The sequence below is a fragment of the Sebastes umbrosus genome, chromosome 12, assembly GCF_015220745.1.
Source record: "Sebastes umbrosus isolate fSebUmb1 chromosome 12, fSebUmb1.pri, whole genome shotgun sequence".
Classification (NCBI taxonomy): Eukaryota; Metazoa; Chordata; class Actinopteri; order Perciformes; family Sebastidae; genus Sebastes; species Sebastes umbrosus.
The window spans coordinates 25,704,665-25,730,981 of NC_051280.1; the positions used below are offsets into that span (position 1 = coordinate 25,704,665).

Below are 26,317 nucleotides of genomic sequence, written 5' to 3' on the forward strand. Positions count from 1 at the left end.
TTTGAGAGGTGGCGGCAGGCAGCTTTTAATTTCCATGAAAATGTCTGGAAAAGTATTGAGCAGACAGCTGCCATCCTCTCATTCAAAACGACAGCGAGTGTGTGCACAGAAAGTGTGTTTTCACGCTGAATGTCATCATCACCCAACCTCTAGAATATGTCACCTCTTCACACACAATGATGCCACTGTAAATCTGGCTGACGAGTGTCAAGTATTCATATTTCAGCAATATATGTGTTTTTCCAAGTTATAATATCTCCCCTCAGCCTCCCAAACGTCTCAAAGCATTTTTCTCTCCCCTCTTTTAGAAGAATATATAGGTAGAGACGGTGATTATCTCTCCTGCTTTCCTTCTAGCCTTCCCTGTCCCACTTTTTCCTATCAACCTTCCCTTCCCTCCCCATGATGCTCGCCATTGAGTTGATGTGTTTGTCATCGCAAATGGTTTCCCCTTGATTAATGGTGCATTTGATTGGAGCAACCTGACCTTGCCTTGGCATGGACCGGCTTTGTTGTTTTTGTATAAATCACAATGACAAATGTTCCTGAAAAGACAGAGGGAATTATCTCATAACTGATGTTTGTGCACAGGTACCTACAAAGAAAAGCTAAAGATAAAATTAAAGCTTTTTTTTCTCCTTTCTGAGGCGTTTATAAATGGATGTTTACTCACACTTGGAGGAAATGGTGTTACAAAGTGTTCCCAGAGCTTTTAAGCATGCAAGCTGAAGGACAAATAATTGTTGTTCTTTTGTATGCCAGATGGGAGAAAAAAAAAACAACGTAATTTTCTTTCCAAGCATGCGTGTAATTATCTAGCCTGCTTGTGCAATAGAACAAATATGCTACATTTACATGAGATAGCTGGAGCGTGTTTTGTTTTAAATCACATCTCATTCTACTTTCTGATAACGTATCAAATGCATTGCACCATGTTTACGCCGATGATACTGTTATCTATTGCTCATCCCCATCAGTAGTACAAACTCTTGAATTACTGCAGTCTTCCTTCTTTGATGTTGTTCAGTGCCGTTTTACTCAGCTGGTGTTAAATGTGGAGAAATACAAAATCATGCATTTTTTAAGAAGAAGAGAAGTTGAAATTGAGATGTATTATTATCACGGCTGTCAAAGTTAACGACAATTTGTTTTAATGCCACTAATTTCTTTAACGCGTTAACGCAACTTGCGATTTTTAAGTGGTACCGGGCTCAGTTTTAAAGCTAGAGTGAAGACGCTGGTATCATATGAAACTAGAAAACCTAAGGAATCGGTTACCAAACATGTCATACTAGCTTGTTGCGAAGGAGGCTAAATAACGCTCCAAACTTCCGCTAAATTTTGGCGAGGAAAAACTGCCATGGCCAATTTCAAAGGGATCCCTTGACCTCTGATCTCAAGATACGTGAATGAAAATGGGTGCTATGGGTACCCACGAGTCTCCTGCTACCACCGCGCCATCTAGATGCACCAGAGCTTTGCCTCTTTGGTTCCGTCCCAGAATGGGATAGAGCAAACGTTATGCTTACCAGGTATAATTTTATTCTCATCTTATGCACCTTCACCCTAGCAAATTCACATTCTCATTTATACACCAAAATCTCAGTGTCTATTTTCTTCTCTCTCTGGGGTTCTTGCCACTAAAAAAACACCTCCCCACCACTGAAAAACTTTACAAAAACTTTCTACAGACTGTTTTGTAAGAACACCCTACTTGCAAAACAGTCATTTACACTGCGTTACACTTGAAAACACATCTCCTTCAGCATAGGGTGATTAAAATAAAACAGATATGCCAGAGGGCTATTTGTACAGTCAGACAAAAGATAAAGTATGTCCTTAACTAGTTTGTTAACAATGCAAAGTTTCCTCTGTACAACACATGCTGTAGAAGCCATTCAAGGGAAAGAGACTCAGTGATGAATGAATCATGTTGTGAGACAAATAAATAGAATTTAAAAACAAAAATGAAACACTGAGGAAGTCTTGTTTAGCATATGAAACATAAATGTGGTGATATCACACAGTTTTACACCTTCAGCAGGATACCATACCTCATACTATAATAATCATAACAATAATAATAATTTTTATTTATATAGCACTTTTCTTAACAAGGTTACAAAGTGCTTTACTGAATAAAACAGCATATAAAAACAAACAAAAACAATAAAAACAAAGTGATGATAAAACATTGGGGGGTATAATAAAGTTAATAACGTAGAGTGGAAAGATAAAACCCAGCACCATATTCAACATTCATAAACGCTTCTCTATAAAAGTAAGTTTCAAGAATTGAAACAATCATAATATTCATTAAAGGGGCACTCCATGAATTATTCATTGCACTTCCACAAAGAAAAATCGATTCAATACAGGCCAAAAGATCCTCATTTTTTATGTGCCCACTAAATAATTAAAAACTTTTACAGTGTTTGATTATTATCTATCAATAAATTACAGAAACATTTTAAAAAGTTATTTGAAATTGACTAAATTATATTTGCATTTAAATGCTGATTTAAATAAACAAAGAAAAATATAATAAAAAAGGTCATTAAATTGACAAATTGATCATTCCATTTCCTTATTCTGTAATTAAATGATGGAAAAATAAGTCAAGTTTAAAAGCCTTTTATTTAATCTATCTATTCATTTTCGATTTAATTTTCAATGTAATTATCAATGCATCATTTAAAGACAGAATTAGGACATAGTCTTGGAACGCATCTTCTATCATTGTTCTGGTGTAGCCAGCGGATATCCGGACCAATACTTCTTTTTCTGTGCGCTGCTCATTGTTTACAGTCTGATTAGCAACGTGAGATGTGAGACTGGAGTTGAGAGATGACTTTTACGACCGGATTGTTTCAGTAGCCAGTTTATAAACTCATTTTAAACCAATAAAAAGCTAAATTGTCGTCAGACGATGGCTGGTGGGTTCCCAGATTGCACTTCTCTTTTGCTCTCCACACGGACTGTTTACTTACATTTTAACCAAAGCCTGCTTGAACGTGATTGGTCAATACTTCTGGGACTAAAAACAGAAACCAGAACTCTTCCGATGCCCAAATCTTGTCCCGTTGCCTTCAGATTCTACACGTGAATGCATAATTTGTTCATAGAGATTATAGGGCATACTCAGCAAACTTAATGATCTTATGAATGTATGTGTCAAACTCCAAAAACCCTGGATTTCCCATAATGCAACTTCAAATCATCTGGCATTAGACGCTCCCTGCCTGGTAAACGTCTATATATTTCAAATTCTATGCCTCTAGTCAGTGTAAGCCAGCAGAGTGTAGTACATTTTGTCCCAGAGTTTCCCAGCATGTCACAAAAAAATAAGATCAGTGAGGATGAAAATTCATTTTGGGACAAATTTGTGACGCGAGTTGAAAGAAAAAATACCCTGCTAATGTTACACAGAAAGCCAGAATCTCGTAATTACAATAACTGTGATGTGACACGAATGCGGCCTGGATGGAAGTCCCAGCATTATCGCAAATTCACACATGAAAAGTATTCAAACGAAAAAAGGCAGTCTTTTAACATAGTAAATCCACTCTCTCTATATCTCAACACTTGTTTGTCAAACCAGGCACTGTATGTACCAACCATTTCCTCCCATTTTCTCTCTCAGCGTCTCTTTTACACAAACCCCCTGGGATAATACGTTAGCCAGATCCGGTCCAGGCATTGAAGGACACGCATCAACTTCCATAATCACCAATTTCCTTTTCTCTGCTGCTTCAGCCGGCTGTGTGCAGCGGGGAACGACACCTGTGGTTATGATTGGGATTGGTATGAGTGGTATTCTGGGAGGAATCATGTATGTGTGTGGCGCTGGTAATTCCTGTGTGTAGGCGATCTTGTTAGATGTAAGGAAAAGGTAATCCATAAAGTCTATCTCTCTCCAGGTTACACTTTTTTCATCCCATGTTTTTCCACCCCTCCTCCTCCTCCTCCTCCTCTTCTTCATCCCTGTCTGCGGTTTCTGTGGTTACTGTGAAATGTCCTTTTGCCGCAATCATATCTGAGAGTACATCAAGGCCCAGTGGACCATGCGTTCACTCCTATAGCACATGGAGGAGAGCCAGACAGTGAAATGAGGCTTGAACCATGTTTCCAGTGTACTGTGTACAGTACAAGTCCGTATAACTCTATCGACTATCGGCTCACATCCACCCACAATGAGATATGCTGTATAGCCTTCTGTGCTTCTTCCATATGAAAGCATTTCAGCCAGAAATGAATCTAATAAAGTCTATTTTGAATCACTTTTGAAGAAAGTCTTCTATGGCAGCCCACTGATAGACGAGGTCAAACAGAAGACAAGAAAATAAAGTGCTATTAGCCTCTCTCTCTCTCTTTTTGTTTTCAATGTTCAACATCATCACTCGGGCGTCTGCACACCTTTGAAAAACTCATATTTGAAGCCCTAAACACTGGGCTGATTATGCTATTCGACCTGTCCGTCACTTTCGCACCTTTTTGCCTCGCTGCTTTTCGAGCGGCATTATTGATTCCCTTTTGTTCTGCCCGCGCCAAACTTCGCCATTAGCAAAGTAATTTTAGCTCCCACTTTGACAGGCATGCTAAAAACAAGTCACGGCCAATGTGCGCTGACCGGCTGAATGATTGCTGCACAATGCGTCGCACACACACACACACACACACACATCGCTGCATCCTAAATGAAGCCCGATCAATGCTGGCAAACATGTCACGGATAAACACGAGAAGAAGGACAAAAGCATATAATCGGAGAGAAAAAATGAAGGAATTTATTGATTTTCAAAACAAAACTAGAAGAAGGGGAAAATAAGGAGGATGATTATGAAGTGTGTATAAGGGTTAATAGAGAACAGCTCACCTCTTTGCCCTTTGGCCAGCCAGTTTGTGTATGCTGTTTTTGTATCAGGCGTGATGGCAGATAGTTGTTAACTACCTTTCAACCATCCTTCCTGTCACAAAACCGCATCGATAAATCCGAACAGCCTGTTAAACCATTATGTGAAGAAAACAGCAACTCCTACAGTGCTACTCCCCCTCCTTCCTCTCGTTTTCCTTTCTCCGTCACTCCCACATCGCCTCTCTCCAGGTGCAGCTTCCATGATATGTTAAAGGAGAGGGAGTTTGATAAATGGCCGCATGCTTCTTTGATGAATTAGGGAATTGTCTACACCACCTACATTGTCCCTATTATGTTCAAAACAGAGCAGTTAGCTGACATGTCTGGCCCTTATCCTCTCTGTGGGAGTACAGCTGAAGTGTTGTCTTCCAGCTTGAGAAAATAAGAGGAACAGACTCATTTGCCTGAGTGGCCGGGCTTTATCATTTGTACCGTTATACACAAGCTATTTGTGAACGAGCGATTCTGGAGAAAGATTGTTGATACTTGAACTCAACGCCCAAACAAATGCAACCCTCTCGTCGGTGCTCCTTCAGGACATTATCATGTGCCAGATTTACCGTCCCTCTCACTCCCACTGCCTTCCTCTCTATACATCCGTGGCCTTTCCTCCTGTGTCCTGTGTACGAGCACCAACGCCGCCTGTTGCTGGTTGGCTGGAGCAGTAAATAAGCTTTATTGTTCGGCTATTATTAGGTATATTGTTGTTTTTTAAATTACAAAGACGACAGTTTTAAACAATTTGAATACTTTTTTTTTTGTTAAATGCAGAACACAATGAGGCGCAGTGTTTTTTTTTCCATGGGTGCTCATAATTACCTGTGGGTGCCGTAGCTCTTCAGCACCCACAGGCAATTGGCAAATAAAATTTAGGCACCTGAACCCCCCGAATCCCTTTTAGTGCCCAGTTACAGGAGATACTGCAACACCTGCTTCTTTTTACAAAGCATTTGTTTTCATTGGAGTAAGACTGATGTTAGATAATTACAAACAACATTCTCCCTCTGTGTTTCCACAGCAATGACCGATTAGTCTTTTTATCCCATTTTCTAAATTGCTACCATACCATGTCACCAACTATCAAAGAAGAAGAGATTAGCTGTCATGTTGGACTTTATAAATTCCCATGATGCCACGTTTTACCGATCGCCTGCCACTTCTTAACCCTCACAATGTCTGAGTGAAAATTGCAGCATCATTTGCAGCCATTTCTTTCCTCGCCTGTCGATGAAAATGTCGCCAAGTGTAATATTTTCAGGAAGGCTGTAACAGTGGTAGTGTCATGAATTTGTTCAACATATCAGAGTTAATGAGGAGAAAAGAAGACACAGATCTGCAAGAAGAAAAGAGGATGCAGGTGGCCAAAACTAGTTTCACAATGGCAGACAGTGTTCGGTTGGCTGCACACGGGCTGTGTGAGCAACTGTTGCTATCTCCCGTCAGCTGCTGCAGGCTGCACAAATATCACTATTATTCTATGAAATATTCGTGTTTGACAGTTAAAAAGTCTTACTGGTATTGGTGATACATCCCATGGCATAACTTGGTATCAAACAGCGGATCGAAAATCGTATTATATGATATCACTATCATGTAACACTGGTCATAAAGTCAGCATAGTGGATATTAGTCTTACACAACCAGACACTGTGGTATGTGGATACAACTGTTTGTTTTCAGGTGTCTGTAGCCAACAATGCTATTTGCACCCGATCCAGGCACATATTAGACACTGTTTGTGTATACAGTATGTACTGAATGTATAGTTTTCCTAAACCTAACCAAGTAGCTGTGTTGCCTAAACCTAACCAAACTGTGACTGAAAACACACAACCCACTCCTTGCCTATACTTTGTCGCTCTTTATTTCCTCCACCAAGGCCAAAGGCCTAGGAAGGAGGTTATGTTTTCACCGGCGTTGGTTTGTTTGTTTGTTTGTTGGTTTGTTTGTTTGTCTGTTAGCAGGATTACTCCAAAAGTCCCTGACGGATTTGAATGAAACCTTTTTTTTTTGGAGGGGTGAGGTGTGGCACAATGAACAATCCATTAGATTTTGGTGGCGATCGAGATCATGGTCCGGGTTCAGGAATTTTTTCAAGGATTCCGATCAGCCAGAACATTAAGACCTCTGGGTATAACACATGCACAGTGTAACTGATGACGCGTTGATGATGCATGACCCTGCCTCTTTCCTTCAGAGAGAGGGACAGAGAGAGAGAGCAGGGTGTCGAGGGTGACACACCGTAGATTCTGTGTTTTTTCACATTAAACTCGGTGAAATTACAGTTGAGTTCGACCAAAGCACACTTGGTGATTGTTGGAAAGAGTAACGACGACGGCTTAGGTGAGTTTTATTTTGTTTCGGTCCAGTTTGAATTAAGTGTTTTACGATGCTCCGCTACGTACAGCTGATCTCAACATAAACAAAAATACACGTGGATGATGGCGCAAGCTGAACGGAGAGAGTGGGCAATTGTACTCGGGCACCTTGGCGGAGGTCTGCGCTCTCCGAGTGCTAGTTCTAGCATTAGTACTACTATTACCGGGACTATTCTCACTCGGGTGCAAATAGACACTATGTTTGTACATCAGCCATTTTTAAAAGAAAATAAATGTATCTTTACTTTTACAATAAAACATTGTAAAACTGCAAAACTGTGAAACATTCTCCTTTTTTTCAATGTCAGCGACTGCTTATTGTTTTTCTCAGCTGACGACTCACCAGCGTGTGTGAATACACCTCATGATCGCTTTCAAAATCGGCCCATGTGTTTAATGCCCCAAAACAACATCAGCTTGCTCAGTTAATTGGCTCTAAAAGCACTATTTCATGGTGAAAGACATTTTAACTGAACCTGTGCTGCCAAAAGAATGAATGAATGCTTACTTTAGAAAATGAGGTAACCCCACTCAGACTTGTGATTTTCTGGATTCTTGACTATCTTTTAAAGATAACAATTAATTTAAAAAAAATAAAAATGGACAATTACATAACGATTTAACAGATTTAAAATGGCATTTGATTGTTGCTTCTCTGTGTTTCACTGTTTATGTCTACAAAGCAGGTGAGTTTCAGAGAGACAGTAAATGGGAGAATCACAGGAGGGAGAGAGCTCTGATGAAACGGTTTTATTGTTGACCAGCGCTCCGCTAGTATAGTATAGTGGCTGCTGTTAATTTACCACCCTGCCACCAAAATCACTATTTTTAGACATACTGTATTTCTCTTTGCCATTTGCGATCAGCTACTATACCACATGGGAAATCATCCATCATTTAGCCTGAGGCCCGACTGATCTCACTCCGTATTAGAAGGTGTTGAGTTTGGAAATCAATTGCATTTCTTTCCACCGGCTTTTCCAATCTCGCCAAAATGATCAGTCTAGTGTGTGCACGTGGTGATCCGATCCCACAACTTGGCAGCTGGGGATAGTTGACCTTCACTGTTTTGTCTGATTAGGGCTGATCAGGGTCAACCCGTGATGGCCTCCTCCCTTAACCCGCTAAATGAAGCCTGGCACTAAACTGACTCAACACATATGTGTGTGTGTGAGCCGACTAGAGTGACAGCACTGTTTTACAGCTTTTCTCAATTGTTTACACGCCAACACTGGCACTTAAGACACTTAATGACTACAACCTGTAACTCATGTACCAACCCCCTGAACCAATTCTGCTAAAATACAAGCACATTTCCTGCTTTACGCTCAGACTGATCCAAAACTTTTGGCCCAAATTTCAGGGATAAAATCTCTTTCACTGCTTCATCTTGCCGTCAGACAGCCCTTTCATCTCTTTTCCAACGGGGGACTGAACTGAAAATGAAACGTATCCATGCTCTCTCCAAAGCCAGCAGGCTTAGATGACAAAAACAGTATAGAAAAGTTTCACTTTTAGTTCAGTTCGCCATTGGAAAAATATTCTAAATATAGCGTGCACTTAAATGGATATACATTTTTTTAGGTGGGCCTTTCTTTTTGGTGGCTAAAATACGTTTTGGTGCTGGCCCCATCCACAGCACTATATTTTTTGCTCTGGTGCTCTTGTCTGTTTCTTGCCGACCGTCATCTACTGTAAGCAATACACCTGCTATGAATAAGTACCTCATACAACCCCACTTCAAAACACCCCGAACTATCCCTTTAAGTAACAGCCAACCGAGCATTTCCTGCTGCACGCATCAAAGCTTTCCACTAGCACTGATAACAACACACCGTACAATGCAAGCACTTACACTTTAAGTTCAGACAAATTACTGTAATATACAGAAAATCTTACTTCAGCACAACAAATGTGAGCTGCAGTTTACCTCCCTGACACATAACTGACATGCCAAATCAGTTGAATTATTGGAGAGAGAGATTGCAAACCTTCAGTGCACCATTTGCGACATTTCTAATAATTGATTCCTTAATGAAAAAAGCATCCGCACACTCAAATGTAAATGGTAAATGGACTTGCACTTATATAGCGCCTTTCTAGTCTTCCGACCACTCACAGCACTTTACGCTACATGTCAGCATTCACCCATTCATTAAGTTTGAGAGCTCCAGCACCTCAGCTAAGTCTGATGCTGGGTAATAGTTGCTTTCTGACGTGCCCTGCAGTTGACCTTCCCATGCTGTACTTTGACAAGTAATCCATAGTCCAAGGTACACTAGTGTTGCCAGCTGTGTAAAGGCCATCCACTTTTAGCAGTTCAGGTCAGAGCTAAAACTGCAATGAACCTCATCACCTCTCATGACCAGAGATTCATTTATGTCTAATGTTTTTTTTTAACAAGGTCATCTCCTGATTCGATACTATCACAATACTTGGGTACCGATTTGATATGTATTGCAATTTTTGAATATTTTTCGATTCGATATTATGATTAATTGCGATTTTTGTAAACTTTTTTAACTCTAGACCATGGGAAAAAGTTGAATCATACACTTCTAGGGACTTTTACTTTGGAAAATATCTGAATTAATACAGTAGAAATGTTTGATATTCAGCAAGTATGTATTCAGAGATGTCCTGAAGTCAAATATATCAGTAATTGTCAGACATTATTTATTAAATTTCTTTTCCCGCAACCCAAAAATCAAAGAATAAAGACATTTCCCTCACAAATTAGTGGTATTTGCTTTTTAATTTATAGAGGTCATGTCATATTTTATACTTCGTGGTGAGTATAATCCAATCAATTTTATTTCTATATATGTATTTTGTACATACAGTTCCCTTTGTTAACACCTTATGTTGAAAACCGGACGTAGTCACACGTGTATACTTCCGCTAACTTCGCCAAGTCCGTCAAATGAAGCAAATATATCGATTCTGGCGTTAAAAAAATCTATTTCAAAATCGTAAAAAATAAATAAACGCGATACATAGGTGAATGGATTTTCTTTTCCCACCCCTATTATTCATGTCTAGAATACAATAATAAAAGATAAATAGGGGAAAGGCAGCCAGAAGGACACCAGCACAGCAGGGGAATAAAACATTTCGAAACTCCGACAAAAATTGATAAGAATTGAAAGTATTGTGTCCTGCAGTCTTCCAGCAACAACTGTGGTAGTTCTAGAGCCGAGTAGAAGGGTAACACTTCATCATATCAGGGCTAGTTCAACTAATGAGCAAATGAGAACAAAGGTACACAAGCTAACCACCAATTAATGTGCAGCGGGGAATAAATCAATCAAGCTGCCTCTGGTGAGCTCTCCAAGACACTGAGTGGAGGACTGATTAGCGACATGAAGGGCAACCTTGTCTCCTACTAAATTACGATCCCATACAACTACACTGCATTCTCAATTAGAGGGAGACGTATGTTCTCCCAGATTACTGTCGCACTTTTAAACAGTTTTAAACACGTGGTTAACGTTCTCAATTGAAATAAAACATAAAAATGCAACAAAACTACTTTGTAAGGTTTAATAAAACATCATGATTAAAATAAGTGAATGTTGAATTTTAGTTTCAACATTGGAAACGAGACACGGACATCGGTCTCCTGGGCGAATGTGCAGTGTTTGTTGACCCGTCCACCACCCTGACCTCTTCCATACGTGGACTTCCGTGTTCTGAATCTGGGGGGTGACGATACAAATAACTCGCGTGACTCACAGGACTGATGATACCAACGAGTCACGTGACGAACGACGTAAGTGACAAAATAAGTTAACGTTACTTTTAGTTTCTCACGGGCCATGAACAACGGTCTCCTGGTTGAATGTCTTGTGTTTTTTTGACCCATCCACCACTTCTCCCGCACGCCCTTAGTAGACTTTCACGCTATTAATTAGGGATATTAATTTCTTCCGATACCGATAGCGGTACCTGGGCTTTGGGTATCGGCCGATACTGGGTACTGATCCGATACTAGTCTTTAATTAGTAAGCTGTATGCCTCACTGTATGGACGCGACTGAAATCATTCTTTTATGTGTAAATAAACATCAGGCTTGACTTCAATATTGCTTTCCTATCTTTCTAAAACAAAACGCAACAAATGAATACACAGATATCAATATACTGAAAGGTTATTTATTATTCAAATAATAAATCGTACACCAACAACTTCATAAAACATCTTCTTAAATTAACAGGAAATTGGTTGAAAACTTGAAAAAAATTGGTTAAAACTTAAACAGGAATTAAAATTCCAGTATATAATGTATATAGTATATAAACATAGAATTAAATTGAATAGATCGGCTCTATTGTCACCGACATCCGATCCAGCTATTTGAGTCAGTATCGGCCCGATATCCAGTCCGGTATCGGTGCATCCCTCCTATTAATACTACGTCACTTGCTCTGACCGTCGAATAACGCTGCCGGTGGGTTTACATTGGAGTTAGTTGAAAGCCCGGTTCATCATAAACTGTCGCTAAAGGGTACCTCCGTGTGTCGGTTTTGGATGTCGAGGGGCGCCGCCCAATCGGCGGTGTTTGACGAGTTAGACACGGTTGGCCAAGTGTGATGTAGATTGGATGAGCGGTCTTCGAGATAACGGAATAACACACAGAGGGACAGACAGACAGAGATTCCTTTCCTTATAATTAGATTAACCTGAAATATATTTTTTTTATATCTTCAAGCCCTACTTATTAGCTGTGAGCATTTGAGAAGCTAATAGTGGTCAGAAACTGCCAAATGCAGTTTTAGGCACAGTTACATCGTAAAATATGTACATACTATGAAAGACAAGTAGGTTCAGGTAGGAATGATTGAAGTGCTTTGAATATACAGAAAGGTAGTATTCATGTGACACTGTGTTTATTCTGCCCCTCTGTCTCTGCTGCAAGCGCATCACATCACATCACTGTAATGAGCCCCCCCCTGACCTCTGGCCTCTGGCCTCTGGCCCCTCAGGAGATTCTCAACTTTTTCCTTTCTAATCCACATTCCACACAGTCCTCCACCTCATTACAGATGCTGAACATGCTCCTTCCTGGCTCACATAAACACACAATAGCTCGGGCACAAACACACACCATTGTAGAGACGCACACTACACACCATTAAAAAAAAAAAAAAACTGACAAAAATATTGGAGTCATTACTGTAACCCCTCTCCATAGTTGCAGTGCATTAATCAGCTGTTGGCAGAATTATATAAAGTAAGTTCATTTGAATATTTTTAGAGCCGCATTAAGCGCCAGTGAAACTTAAAGTTAAAAGAAGCGGGGAAGAGCTGTCGAAGGTTACCGTTGTTAGTCTTTCCGCTGCAGGCGTTGTTTTCAGTTTATTTCTTTTATTGTAGCCCAAGAATATAATTTTCTCATCTAGAGTCAGGTCTCTTTTTTTTTTTTTTTACATAACGGACTTCAATCTCATGTGCAGTAATCACCCGCCAGCAGCACTCTTGAGGAGGTGAACAAGGCAGTCTCTATGGCAACCTCCGAGACCTGCAGAGGTGCTCGGTGTAATGGCCTCTCGTTCGGTAATCCCAAATTTGAGTACCAACCTTCACGACCACAGAAGGTCTTTATTTTCTCAAGGGTGAGGGATATAGTCAAGAGTAGCACTGTCTAATGATGTGTATGCTTATCAAACCATCAAGCTCTCTTTTTATCCCGTCGCAGATAAAACTGGTGTGTCACCAATTTCCTGGAGCGGTAGCAGAGTAGTGCATCTCGTGGTGTGTTGACGCAGATATAATCTTAGTTTCCATTAGGGCAGTAACTTTTGTCTGCTTCTGTCTTTTTATCTGAGGTAAACAAACTTTATTTATGAATGTAAATTTGTACAGAGTTGATATTGGGCATATAGGCTTCATCTGAAATCGCATACTATGCACCACATACTCAACAGGTGTACCATCGTTCAACATACTTTTGTGTGAATAAACAGTAGTATGTCTCTTTTCGGACGCACTGAACTGCAATTTACGTCGTCGCTTCCTGAGAGCCTCCTTGCCGGTTAGAGACGTGTGTCCATGGTAACATATACCAACCTCATGTGATCAAAACGACAATTTGTGAAAATTAAATTATGAATTAATTTAAAATATATCTTACGCCAAGCAAAGTGAAATCTTTTACTTACAGTTAAATTGAAGCGTTGTTGATGTTACAGAGCTGTACATTCGTACACTCGTCCCTACTGCATTGCATTGTGGGATATTTATGCCGCCGTTGTGTCCAGTGTTGCATTCTGTAATATTTCACCGTAAATACAATGCAATTTGCCTATTGTTGGTTTCATACCAAGGTTTCGGAGATATTCAAATATCTCACATGCTGTTTTAGCGTACTAAATAGCATGTTAGTACGGAATTGGAATGGAACCTTACATACAATGCCCGACACCAGTCGTCATGTTTAATCCCCTGTATGTCTGGGACAGGAACAAGCCACTGTCTGACCTTCCCCCTGCTAAGTAGCTCAGACGACGAAGGAAATATACAAATGAAATTAGATGAAGATGAGTATAAACTCGGCAATCCACCTGATATGCAGCCGCAGGCTAAGACACATCACTGATGCAGGAGATAATCATTGATTTATGCATTTTAAAATGACAAATTCACAGTCTGAAGCAGATAATTTCCTCTTATAAAATGTTATGTAGCATTGATGAATAGTAGATGACCATTAGTATATGAATACAAGCTTAGTTTGGTAATAGGTACAGACTGGAATAAACCATACAAGAGCTCAGCAGTTTAGGTGTAGAGCTGCTACGATCAATCGATTAGTTATCAGCTATTAAATTAATCGCCAACTCTTTTGATGATTGATTAATAGGATTGACAGAAGTGTGACAGAAGCCCTGTTGAGTTCCCAATGACGCTAACATTACAGGTAAATATCTGCAAGTATGTTAATGGGCTGTGTGCAAAACAAGAGTCATGTTTGCATCCATAAAGCCTGACTTTGCACTGAGCCAGCAGAGCCCCCCAAAGCAACTGCAATTACTATTTATGTATCACCACCACTACATAAATCAACAACATCATAACACAGGCGCTTAACAACCACCGAGAGAAAATGAGCTCAGCAGCCACTACAACAACTTAATCCACTGTTAATACCAGTGCACATAGCTATGGGTAGATTATAGCATTCAGCAAACAGCATAATATGGCCTCCTGTACAAGCCCATCTGCAGGACAGCTATTAAACAGTCAGCAGCGTTGGCAGCCCTATAGCTTATTACATTGATTAAACAGAGCCAAAGCATCGTATGCAGATTAATAGCACAAACACATTTTTCTTACCTTGCTGAAGTGAAGCAGTGCTCCGAGGAGTATCAGCTGGGAACACATCCTTGAGTTGGACCCGAGCCACCTCCAGAGGAGCAGGATTTCCCTCCGGAGCAGCCGTCTTGAAGAAGTAGCAGCAGTAGCAGTTTTCAGGTAAGCAGCGCAGCACCTGGTAAGGTAAAGTGAGCAGAGGGTTGAAATTCATATAAATGAGGTTTATTGAACATAAATTCCAAAAAGAAGTGTAAAACTTGTGGTAATGAGTTGGAATGAAGTTGGTTAAAAAGGTGCAACACTGAACTGGGTGAAAATTTGTAATGTAATGCTTCTGAACAGGGCTTCTGTCACACACAAGATATGAAAGAATTCACAATTACCTTTTTTTACAGCATTAGATAGTAGCTTGCTTTGCTGTTTTTAATAAACAGTCGAAGAACCAGACCGGGTCAATTTTGACCCGGGCGGACCACAGGTGTCATTATGTGCTGCCATTAAATTTTTTTTGATGCTTTCAAATAAATATTCTGACTAAACTTTGACTTTTATACCAGTATGTGATAATACATCAACATTATGCTCCTCCGATAACAACTACAGTCAAAATAATTAATAATTTCTGCTTTTTTTTAACTAAAAAAATAGGTATAATTTCACAGAAATTAGGTTTATTAATCATAAGTTCCAAAAAAAAGTGTAAAACTTGTGGTAATGATTTCCAATGAAGTAAGCCAAAAAGGTGTAACACAGTGACAGTTTATACTACTTGCTTTCACACAGTCAAACTAGACCCGAAGACAAAAGTTGCATGGTTGGCGGGAAGAAAATAGGAGGGTTAAAGTTGATTTTCATACCATACTGCTCAGATACTGCCTGGAAGGTGGGAAATCAACCAGAACATTTGTGGTATGTTTTAGAAAATGGTCAGCAGTAATGTAGAGTACATGCAATTTGTAGTTAATGGGCTAAAACATGCAAAATTGCTGATATGGTGCATTTTATTATGATTTTACTATCATTTTTATCACCATGTATATCGTTTTTAATGTGATTCATCCAACATTTTCAACTGAATTACTATGTTTTGGAATTAGACCCTACTTTTAGATGATTTGTTTGCTTCTAAGTGCATTTTAGGGCCAAACTAAAACAGGTCTGACATCTTTCCATCCTCTGAATGAATACAATATTTACACAGTCCGTGTGGGGAAGAAGGCCCCGCAATCACAAAGTTTACCCAGCTCCTCACCTCTCCACAGTCTCTTCCCATCAGTCATCAGAGCTGTCGGCGCCACGTCCAGATACATCATGAAGAGGGCACCTCTCCGTCCGTCTCTCCGTCCGCCGTTTCTTAATCAGGTGGGGAGTGAACCTGTGAGGGTGTAATGTGGACATAAGTCTTTTTCTAAACATGTCACTCGGGTTGACAGTGGAGGTCGCCTTTGCCTTCAATCAGAGGAAGTCGACACACGCGGGGTACACATGTAAACGCACACATCCGCCACCGCCAGCCTCCCTTCCTCCAGAACGCAGTATATTGATGTAAATGTGCATAAATTTAGAACACAAACCTGTCATCTGTCCTGGCACAGTTGATTCATTAAAATTGCTCTGGTCTACATTTTTATATATCTTAATAAAATAAAAAACTGCACAGCTCGGACTTTCCACTCTTCTGCTATCTGATGGAGAAACCACTACGTAGAGGACGCAGTGGGAATTTGTCAAGGTGATACAGAGGCTTCCTCTTATGAATTCAGTTCCTACTGTACTGGTGTGATGGAGTATCCAGACAGACAATAAGATTGTCCTAGTTTTCAACCAACTTTGAACACATTTGTTAAATATGACCCCACATGGAGCCGTGCTAAAATTAGCAAATGAGGAATAGCTAAGAAACCCCTTTCAACCGATCAAATGTCAACGCTGCGGATGTCCCACTTGTGAGCGTATCACGCTTCCTGCTCGGCCAGCTGATTAATTCACCGGGATGATATCTAACTCCATCAGGGGGTTGTGTCCCTACCTATTTACCTAATGGGCTTCCTCTACCTCTCTCTCACCACCTGTCTGTTATTCTTCACCCTATCCCTCTGTTTCCTCGTGTCCCTGAGGATGTGATTAGAAGTGTCTGCGGCCCCGGTGGGAAATCACTCATGTTGCCGCTGGTATGTCTAGTAAATTACTCCGCAGAGCTGACCGGGTCCTATATGGAAAAAAAGACGAGATGAACGGGGACGGCGGGGGGAGAGGGAGATAGATGAGAAGCGAGAGCAAAAAGAAAGAAGGAACATGAGGCTGATATGTGGAAAGAGGTGTACGGTCAACAGGGAGGAGTGTGGAAATGGAAAGGCAAAAGGAGCTGGTGGAGTAGAGGGAAGGCAGGAGGTGACGAGAGAAGAGAGACAGAATGAGAGAGAAATATGGATGAACAGGTGTGGAGATATGGGGAAAGAGGAAGAAGCGTGAAGAACAGGAAAGTAAAAAAGGAACAGAGATGAAAATGAGATGATAAATGAAAGAAGACCAGAGAAGAACATATGAACTATTGGAATCCACTAGTACGGGTGTAACAATTCATCTACTACATCGATGTATTGATTTATCTTCCTACGATCCAACTATATCGATAGGTACTCAGCAAGTTGTCCTTCACAGGGGACGTATATTGATCTAACATTTATTTTCAAGGTAAATAATCTGTTGAATCGATCCTAAGAATTTGCACCTTGTATTTAAGCACGACAAAACGTTATATGGATGTATTGTTTTTAGCACTTTAAATAGTAAAGAAATGTTAAACGTTACTCCGGTTCACTCTCCCTTGTGTATGACGTCATCTCAGAAAGACGACAACAAAACGAAGCATGGCCGATGGCGGGGAAGAGCCAGATGAGCGAGAGATTTTCAAGCCGCGTTTGAAGTCCAGCGTGTGGAAACATTTTGGGAGACGTCCTTGATAAATCACTCGCTGTTTGCAGAATATGCAAAGGCCGGATAAAATATAACAGCAACACGACCAAACTTTCCACGCACCTACTGAGACGCCGATGTTATTGCTCTACCATTTATATGGAAAATGAGAACAAAATCTCCTTAGGTCCCTAGTTGCACTTTTTATTATTTCCAAATAAAAGGTGTATGTATTTGCCATGAATCGTTGTGTTTGCTTGTTTATATCCGTAATTAATTTGTCCCCAATTCCCTTACAAGAAAAACTTTGAGGAATCCTGACCTGCACTGTCCAGTATCCAGCTATTTATTTCACAGTCACACTGAATTTTTGGCAAGAAAAAAAGTTACTGTATCGATTTCAAGTCATTGAATCGTATCGTATCTTTCAGGATGAGCCAAATATCATCCTTGAATCGTATAGGAACCATGGTAAGTGATACGTATCGTGTCGTCCACCCCAACCACTGAGTGAATTCAAGCCAACCACAGTGTCTGTGCTCAGTTAAAGGGACTGTTTGTAACTTTATAAGCGTATAAATGTACCTGGTCGGGACACATGCGCGCTCGCATATGCGCGCTCGCGTGTGGCTGGAGCCTCTCCTCCGCTGCCTGCTTGTCTTCATTCAGACAGCGCGCGTTCTCGCTCAGCTCGCTCCACCTCTAGACGTGAACGCGCGTTCACTCCACACTGCAGAAGAGTTAGTTTAGCTCTGAGAATATCTAGTGAATATACAGTGGACGTTTGTGCAGAAATAAATGCTGCAGCTCCTCCAGACCAACAGAGCTTTCCCGTGTCTTGTGAAGTGACGGGGCTTCGCAGAGAGAAACGTTATCGCCTCCGACCGGGTGCCGGTGTCTCCCCTGCGGGCGCAGTCAGGATGCTGAAGCACCCGGTCGGGGAGGCGATAACGTGTCTCGCTGCGGAGCTCCGGCACCGACGCTGAAGCATGAAAAGCCAATACTAGGATCAGCAGTGATTCATGGAGAGACCTTCGTCTGGTCAGCTAACATTACTGCCAAGCAGGTGAAATATAGAGTTATATTGTGGTTTTAACTGACGTGTGTCGCCTCACTGTTTTGAGCGATGCTCGTTCATGTCTATTTAGAGCGAGCAAGCGTGAGCCCGACGCTGACTTTCGTTGACTTAACGGCCACAGGTGTCGGTGTTAACAAGCAATTCTGAAAGTTACAAATAGTCCCTTTAAAGGACAAACAAGTCACTCGAAAATAATTAAAAGATGTAGATTTTGTGTGGAATATCCCTTTAATTCTACACTCATGGAGTTTCTATATTGGAAGCATATGCTCCGTCCACTTATTTCACAAGTTACCGAAAACAGTGAGCCGACTCCAATAGCACAAGATTAATTAAAACATGCTAAACTATGCCATCTGGTCGAGCAACGAGAGCATTCTCAGAGGCAACTTTTTGGTGATGGCAATGATTTTAGTGGAGTTATTTTAAATAATGCACACACTGAAGTACAGTAGAAATAAAGCTGGAGGTATTTCAGTCAATAAATGTGTCACAATCTCCCTCTTTTATTATTGATGCGGCGATGGCTGGAAGATGGATTGGTCTGCAATCCATTTTATATTCATTTGTGCATATCTCCAAAGGCCATTTAAAATGCATAGCCGGCAGTGTGGGCGGTGGGAAAATTCCCTGATTGACTGTGAATATCTGTTTATGGAAGCTCCTGACCACCAGCTGAGATGCTAAGTGACTTAGAGCGAAGACTGTGTTTCACTGGGCTGCTCCCAGATGTAAAAATATGTAATGCTCAACCCATATAGCTTATAGATAGAGTGTGTGAGAGGGGGTATGTGTGTATGCAGTCGAACATTGAACTATTGGACTGTAGAGTAACGTATTAAACTTTTAGTTTTAAACTGCGGCTGTCAAGCCTTCTGTTCATGGCACATATACAATGATAACAGGGGTGAATTAACCAATAAAATGTTTAGTAACTTTTGAAACAATATGTTCCTTGATATCAGACAGACAGATAGGTAGACAAAACCAGACTTAACGTTACAAAGTAAAAGGTTTCAAGATGAACCGATGTGTTTGGCGAACGTAACAATATCTCTAATAACGCTTAAGACTGGCTTGAGTGTAAATTTCCCCAAATCCAATAAAGTAGGACAGAGATATTAGCCTAAAGTCTGATACAGTATAGTAACATCAAGGACCAGTTTTCCACTAGGCGGCAACCTCCGGGTCTGAAATAGAAGCCAATGTAACAGTGCCTTAAACTTGCATTCTATCTAATAGCCAGCAGGGGACGACTCCTCTGGTTGCAAAAAGAAGTCTGATTGTATAGAAGTCTTTGAGAAAATGACCCTACTTCTCACTTGATTCATTACCTCAGTAAACATTGTAAACATGAGTTTATGGTCTCAATTGCTAGTTTCAAGTAAATTATGGTCCCATTTAGAGTCAAATAGACCGTAAAGCAGTTTTGGTTTCCTAAAAATGTCTTATTCAGCGTTCAGTTGCACTTAGCTCCAAACATTCGTGCCACTTCTGGTTGCAAAAAAACAACAAACCAAGATGGCAACAGCCAAAATGCCAAACTCAAGACTTCAAATTGGCAGTCCACAAACCAATGGGTGACGTCACGGTGAATGTGTCTATTCTAGTTTCCACACAGTGGGGAAATATTACACAATGTGCTTGAGTTTCTTAACCCTTTATGCCGAGTACCACCTTATTAGAGCCCCATGCACATTGCTTCATCATGTGATGAAATCCAAGTTCGATCCAAGTGCCTAATTACAGTTGCGACGCTATGATTGGACAATTGCTGTTCAGGGGAGGGGTTTAGCCAGTGGTCAATTTGGTATCCAAGCGGCCCAACGGTCTAAGACACAGACTATGTAATCTCTATAAACAGCATATTATCTGCATATTAATGCAGAATCTGTAGACAAAAGGACAAGATTTTGGTATCGGAAACGATCTGGTTTCCATTTGTAGTCCGAGTAGTATTGACCAATCACGTTCGAGCAGGCTTTGTTTGAATACTGGTTAACAGTTCGTGTGGAGAGCAAAAGAGGCGGAACGCATTGGCTGAAATGCAATCTCGAAACCCACCGGCTATCATCTGACAATGATTTAGCTTTTTATTGGTTTAAAATTAGCTTGTAAACTGGCTACTTCGCGTGTCTCAAGTTGCTAATCGGACTGTAAACAATGAACAGCGCACGGAAAAGGAAGTCTTGGTCCGGATATTCGCTGACTACACTGGAACCCCAGAAATATAGCCCCTTGCCCCCAGAGACTTATCTGTCGTCAGACCGATAGCCGATGGGTTCTGAGATTGCAGACCATGTAATTGTGACTTCCTGGTTCCACTCAAGGAGGGTGGAAAGAGGAGTCATGCTTCATCATTGCGTCATATCTTTGGGGTACAACACATGCGCAGTTAAATCTGGTCTGCGCATGTGTCATACCCCATGGCTCAAGACCAAAAGGACCCCGTGTCCCAGCCTCTTTCAATAAGCCTCGGTTCCACTCTAGCTGTTGACCTTTGTTACTTGTGAGCCTCCTTTCTGTCTGCCCGTGTTTCCTGTTACTCAGTGTTGGAAATTAACTTTGTTTTTGTCCACCTGCCACTGTTCCAAAATCTACCAGCCACTCAATAGATTACCATTGTTGTTTTGGCTGGTGAGTGAAGCTAATGTAGCAGCCTACTGAATATTTTACCAACATTTGGCTGGTGGCAGCTGCTAATTTCCAGCCCGGCTGTTACTCCACTTTGAAACTAATTGAAAAAGTTTAAAAATTGAATAGCTGTTCTCAAAGCAGCAACAAAGTAATTCACATGGTATCCAAACAAGACAACTTAAACCATTTGAGAAAAAACAAACAAATGAATCCTGTCAAAGAAATATACAGAGGCTGCATATTGTATGAACATGATTGCAAATGTGACTCAAGAGGAAGACATCCATATTCATATATCAAATGGTGACTTGTTTCCTGGTTTACGGGTATTTTCATTTGGGCACGCTGCACAGTGGAGCTGTATCTGAGGATCCATGAATAAATTCAATCAATTACTGTGTTTTAGTTTATTACCAAAAAAAACCTTTGACAGACTAACAACAAAGCTGTGCGTACCACTCTGTTATCTGATCAAATGACTATTAATCTCAGCACCCGGTTGGATTCACACCTCCCCTGACAAATCACTCCATCCCGTCACCGCCAAATAACCGAGCAGCGCTCTCTGTAATTCCACACTCCCCGATAACCCTCATGTTTATCAAATGGCAACGCAGCTTCCTCAGGTAAAATGATGAATAACTGCATACACGTTGATGCATAACAGATTTGTGCTTCCTAGGCTTGTTGCTTTAATAAGTGCTGTTGATCTGTGATGTTTGCGAGCAGCAAACTGAAAGGGAGCCCTCGCTGCACGCGGCTCCTCATATTGCCGCTGACAAAGAGTAATGACTGTCGAATGAAAAGATGATGCTTCAGGAGGGACATCGCTCCCGAGAGGGTGTAACTGAAACATGTGCTCCTGCACGCCAGAAGGCTCACTTGCACACACACACACACACACACACACACACACACACAGTCGTGTTTTCATGACTTTTGAGGACATTATATTGACTTACATTCATTTCCTGGACACTAACCCTAACCCTAACTGTAACTGCTACTTGTCTAATCCTAACCTAAACCTTACCCTAAACCAAGTCCTCACCCTAAAATATAATAATTTACGTTATGGGGATGGGGATTTTGTCCCCATTTGGAAAGCGAGTCCCCACAACATGACTGTGTAAACAGGTTTGAGTCCCCACAACGTAGGTAATACACACACACACACACACACACACACACACACACACCTGATGAGAAATTGAGAGCTGTGCAGCATTTTTATCGATTCACTGGTTCCATAATAGTAACATTTCATTTAAAAGGAAAGTATGATTGTCTCATGCAGTTGTGGTGTGTTTAGTGCTGACTTGCATGAAAGCCCTCCTGCTGCCAGGTTATTGACGGAGACACAAAAACCACATCCAGTGATCACATTACTCCAGTTTGAACATTGCTGTGTCAGCTGCCTGTTAATTATAAATTTCCCTGAAAACTTACCATTTCCTATCACAGCCTGTGTGAGATTTCTGGCTTAAACAAACCTCCACCTGCTAAGACTTCTAAGTGCATCACTTTCTCTGAACATTTCCTCAAACTCAACAATGTACAGTACAACGCCACCAGGGAGCAACCAGGATCGCAAGGATCCTTTTGTCGAGCAATAAAGCAAACTACAAAGTAATATTATTGCACAGCACTTAGCGAGATGATAAATCACCTCTGAGATCTTTATGTCTTTTACATCTCTGCTGTAATTAGCGAGCAAGCTCTCGGCTTCATTGTGAAAAAGTCAGCTGTAATGTTTATGTCATCCCCCATCCACTCATCTAGTTTGCCAGCATGTACTGCGTGCTTTTTGCTTATTTGTGTTTCGCTGGCTTTTTTGTTGTTGCTTATTTTCATTTGGAAAGCATTTTTCATACATTTGTATTATTTGTCCATTGTCATCTACTGTTTAGCTTATTGAAAAGATGCAACCTCAGATTGGGCATTGGTTTCTGTCACTGCTCACTGTCTGGCATCCAATCTCAGTGTTCCCCAGAGACTTGCCGTAGGTTGGTGCTTCGTCAGCTTGTAAGACAAGTGATGGATCATTTTAATTGGAAAAATTTAATCCTCATTGGTCATTAGTTATTATTTATTGATCATTTTAATAACTATATCCTGATTATTGGTAGTGGCTGGCAATGGAGAGGTCTGTCTGTTTTCTATCGTCTATCTATTGGTTGAAAATATCATAAAAGGTGAATTGCTGGATTACATTAACATCAACTCTCACACCATAAATCTGTATTGCTTAATGATTCATGTTAAATCAGACGGACTGATAACGTAATGACCTGATGAAGACAGATGTAATAAATCAAGTTCTTGCATCATCAGTCAGCTGTGAACAGGAGGTATAGGGTGATTGGGGGGACATTGGCACAGCGGGGCTTTTTGTGTCCTACATTCACTTTTCAGATTGGATCACTGTGTTACAGTTTCTAAAGGACATCGCTACAATAAGTCAGGTGGTCATGTTTCACAAGTCAAATCTGCAATTCACATACCAAGCCTTTCTTCAACAGCTAACAGTCATCAGCAATTAGCATTTATATTTTTCACCTTGTCTATAAGATCGTGAGACACGTCTCATTCAGTTTGTAAAGATATATGCTGCTGCTTCCCCAAAAAAGGTGCCAAAATTATTGAATAAAAAGATTATTAAACAATATGATTTTTTTTTTTAAAAAGTTTGAATGATATTGAGTCAAAATTAACTTCCCTGTACAATAACTAGGGGTGGGAAAAAAATCTATTCACCTATGCATTGCAATTTTCTTTTTTTTTTACGATTTTGAAATCAATTTTTAATGCCAGAATCGATATATTAGCTTCATTTGAGTCTATGCGGAGGTAAAAGGAAGTTACAACTTTTATTGTTATAGTCTGAGTAACGTGACGTCATATCCGTCATTTTTAATTTAGGTATTTTCCAAAGTAAAAATACCCTAGAAGTGAATGATTCAACTTTTTCAAGTTAACAAGAATCGCAATGAATCATAATATTGAATCGCAATACTTAAAAATCACAATACATATCGAATAGGCATGCAGGTATCGTGATAGTATTGAATTGAGAGACAGGTGTATTGTCCCGGCCCTAACAATAACTGTACAATAACTCAACTGTGCATTAATACTTCATTTATACTGTACATTTCAAGAAATCTTCTTGCATTTCTTAATTTCTTATTTACACTGTTATATATTATTGATATACTGTATATTGTTATATATTTGTACATATTTCTTATATTTCTCATTTATTATTTATTTGTCTACGTTAATTATTTTACTCTACATATAACGTGTTATATATTGTAGCATTATCTACATAATTTACATACAATTTACATACTCCTTTATTTGAATTTTTCTTATATTTCTTTATGCTTATATACTGTATAAGAGCAACTGTAACATCCCAATTACCCCCCAGGGATCGATAACTACAAACTACCTGTCACCTATCGAACAAACTATAGGTGACAGGAAATCTATGACAATTAGCGACTCTTATTTAAGATCCTGCGCGCTTTGTTTTTACTCCCCCAATGTGGCAAAAGAACCCGATACAGACCGGAGTTTCTACTCTAATGGAGAGATCAATCGTCATACCCTCCTTCCTAATAGGTTAGTTAACAGTTTAAAAGGTGGAGTAAGAAATGGTTGCAGGATTCACGGCTGCATGGCAGAATAGGAAAGAGGAGGCATTTGAGTTAGACTGAATCTTTCATTCAAACATATGCTTCCTTTGGAAATATATACTGTAAATCATTCTATACTTCACTGAAATGTGGTAAGATGACTAACATGTTTCTAGCTGGCTTTGGTGGTAGCAAAGTTGGCTAAAACTGCACTGCAGAGAACAATTCTGGACCCCCACTGTGGAATTATTGACAGTATCACTGCTGACACCATACTTTTTTCTTTACCCAGAGAGACTCAACTCTTTATAAAAGAGGAAAAGTAGTGACCTGCACAAGATGGACCAATAAAAACTGTGCAAAGAATGCAAGGGGGCTTTGAAAACACTGATTAGGCAAAAACTGAAATTATGCTAGACCCATTTCAATTTGCATACAGACAGCAGAGGCACAGAGGATGTTTCTCTAGTAGTACTCAGTTTTATAAATATCTGGGACTGGATAAAACACATGCCCTCCTTCTATTTGAGGAATTTTCCCACAGGATTTGCTGCCATTTAACCTCATGTTTTTGCCAAAAAGTTGTTGTCCCATTTTTACTTGGATTGTAAAAATTGTAATAGAAAGTTTGTGACCCGGCAGCCATGTTGAGATCAATTGAGGAAATAAATACTAATCACCGCCCACCAACTGGAGCAAACTTTCTCATTTTACAGCTAAACAGTACACTACAAAATGTTTCTGAAAACATTTAAGGAGAGAAATAGGCATTACAGTAACAGAATATTGATTCATATTTGATTAACGCTGCCTAGTTTGTCTGTTTGATCGGAGTGAAGCAACCACATCACACCAATCCTTGCTGCCCTTCACTGCTTACCTGTGAGTTATAGAATTGATTTTAACTCCCTATGATCCTGATCGCTGCTTGAGATTCTCTGGCAGGGCCCTACTAATACTAAATCCCGACTTGTCAACAAAGGTGACCGGCCTTTTGCTGTCCGGGCCCCTCAGCTGTGGAACTCCCAGCCTGAGGATCTTACTTTAACTCTCTTCTTAAGACTCACTTTTATCTTATGGCTTTTTCTCAACTGATGGTGTATTGTTGTAACTATCTAAATTACTTTATCATGTTTATATCTTTAAGGAACAATGTGTAACATTTCTGGGGATGTATTATCAGAAATGCAATATAATATTCAGAACTATGTTTTCATTAGTGTATAATCACCTGAAACTAAGAATTATTGTGTTTTCGTTAGCTTAGATTGAGCCCTTCATATCTGCATAGGGAGCAGGTCCTCTTCATGGAGTCCGCTATGTTTCTACAGTAGTCCAGAACGGACAAACCAAACACTGACTCTAGAGAGAGCCTTTCACGTTTTTACATTACCCATAAGGCCACCGTAGTTCTGAAACTGCGGTAATGTGAGCC

The 26,317-nt window shown here is 40.3% G+C and overlaps 1 long non-coding RNA gene across 2 annotated transcripts in view; it reads right to left on the reverse strand.

Annotated features, from left to right (window-relative positions):
- LOC119498544 overlaps positions 1 to 26,317 on the reverse strand; it is a 192,966-nt gene that overhangs the window by 46,679 nt on the left and 119,970 nt on the right. For both annotated transcript variants that reach the window (XR_005209127.1, XR_005209126.1), the window contains exons 3-4: positions 15,860 to 15,982; positions 14,629 to 14,782 (exon numbers count right to left, since the gene is read on the reverse strand). This is a non-coding gene — a long non-coding RNA (uncharacterized LOC119498544). The remainder of the gene's footprint in view (positions 1 to 14,628; positions 14,783 to 15,859; positions 15,983 to 26,317) is intronic.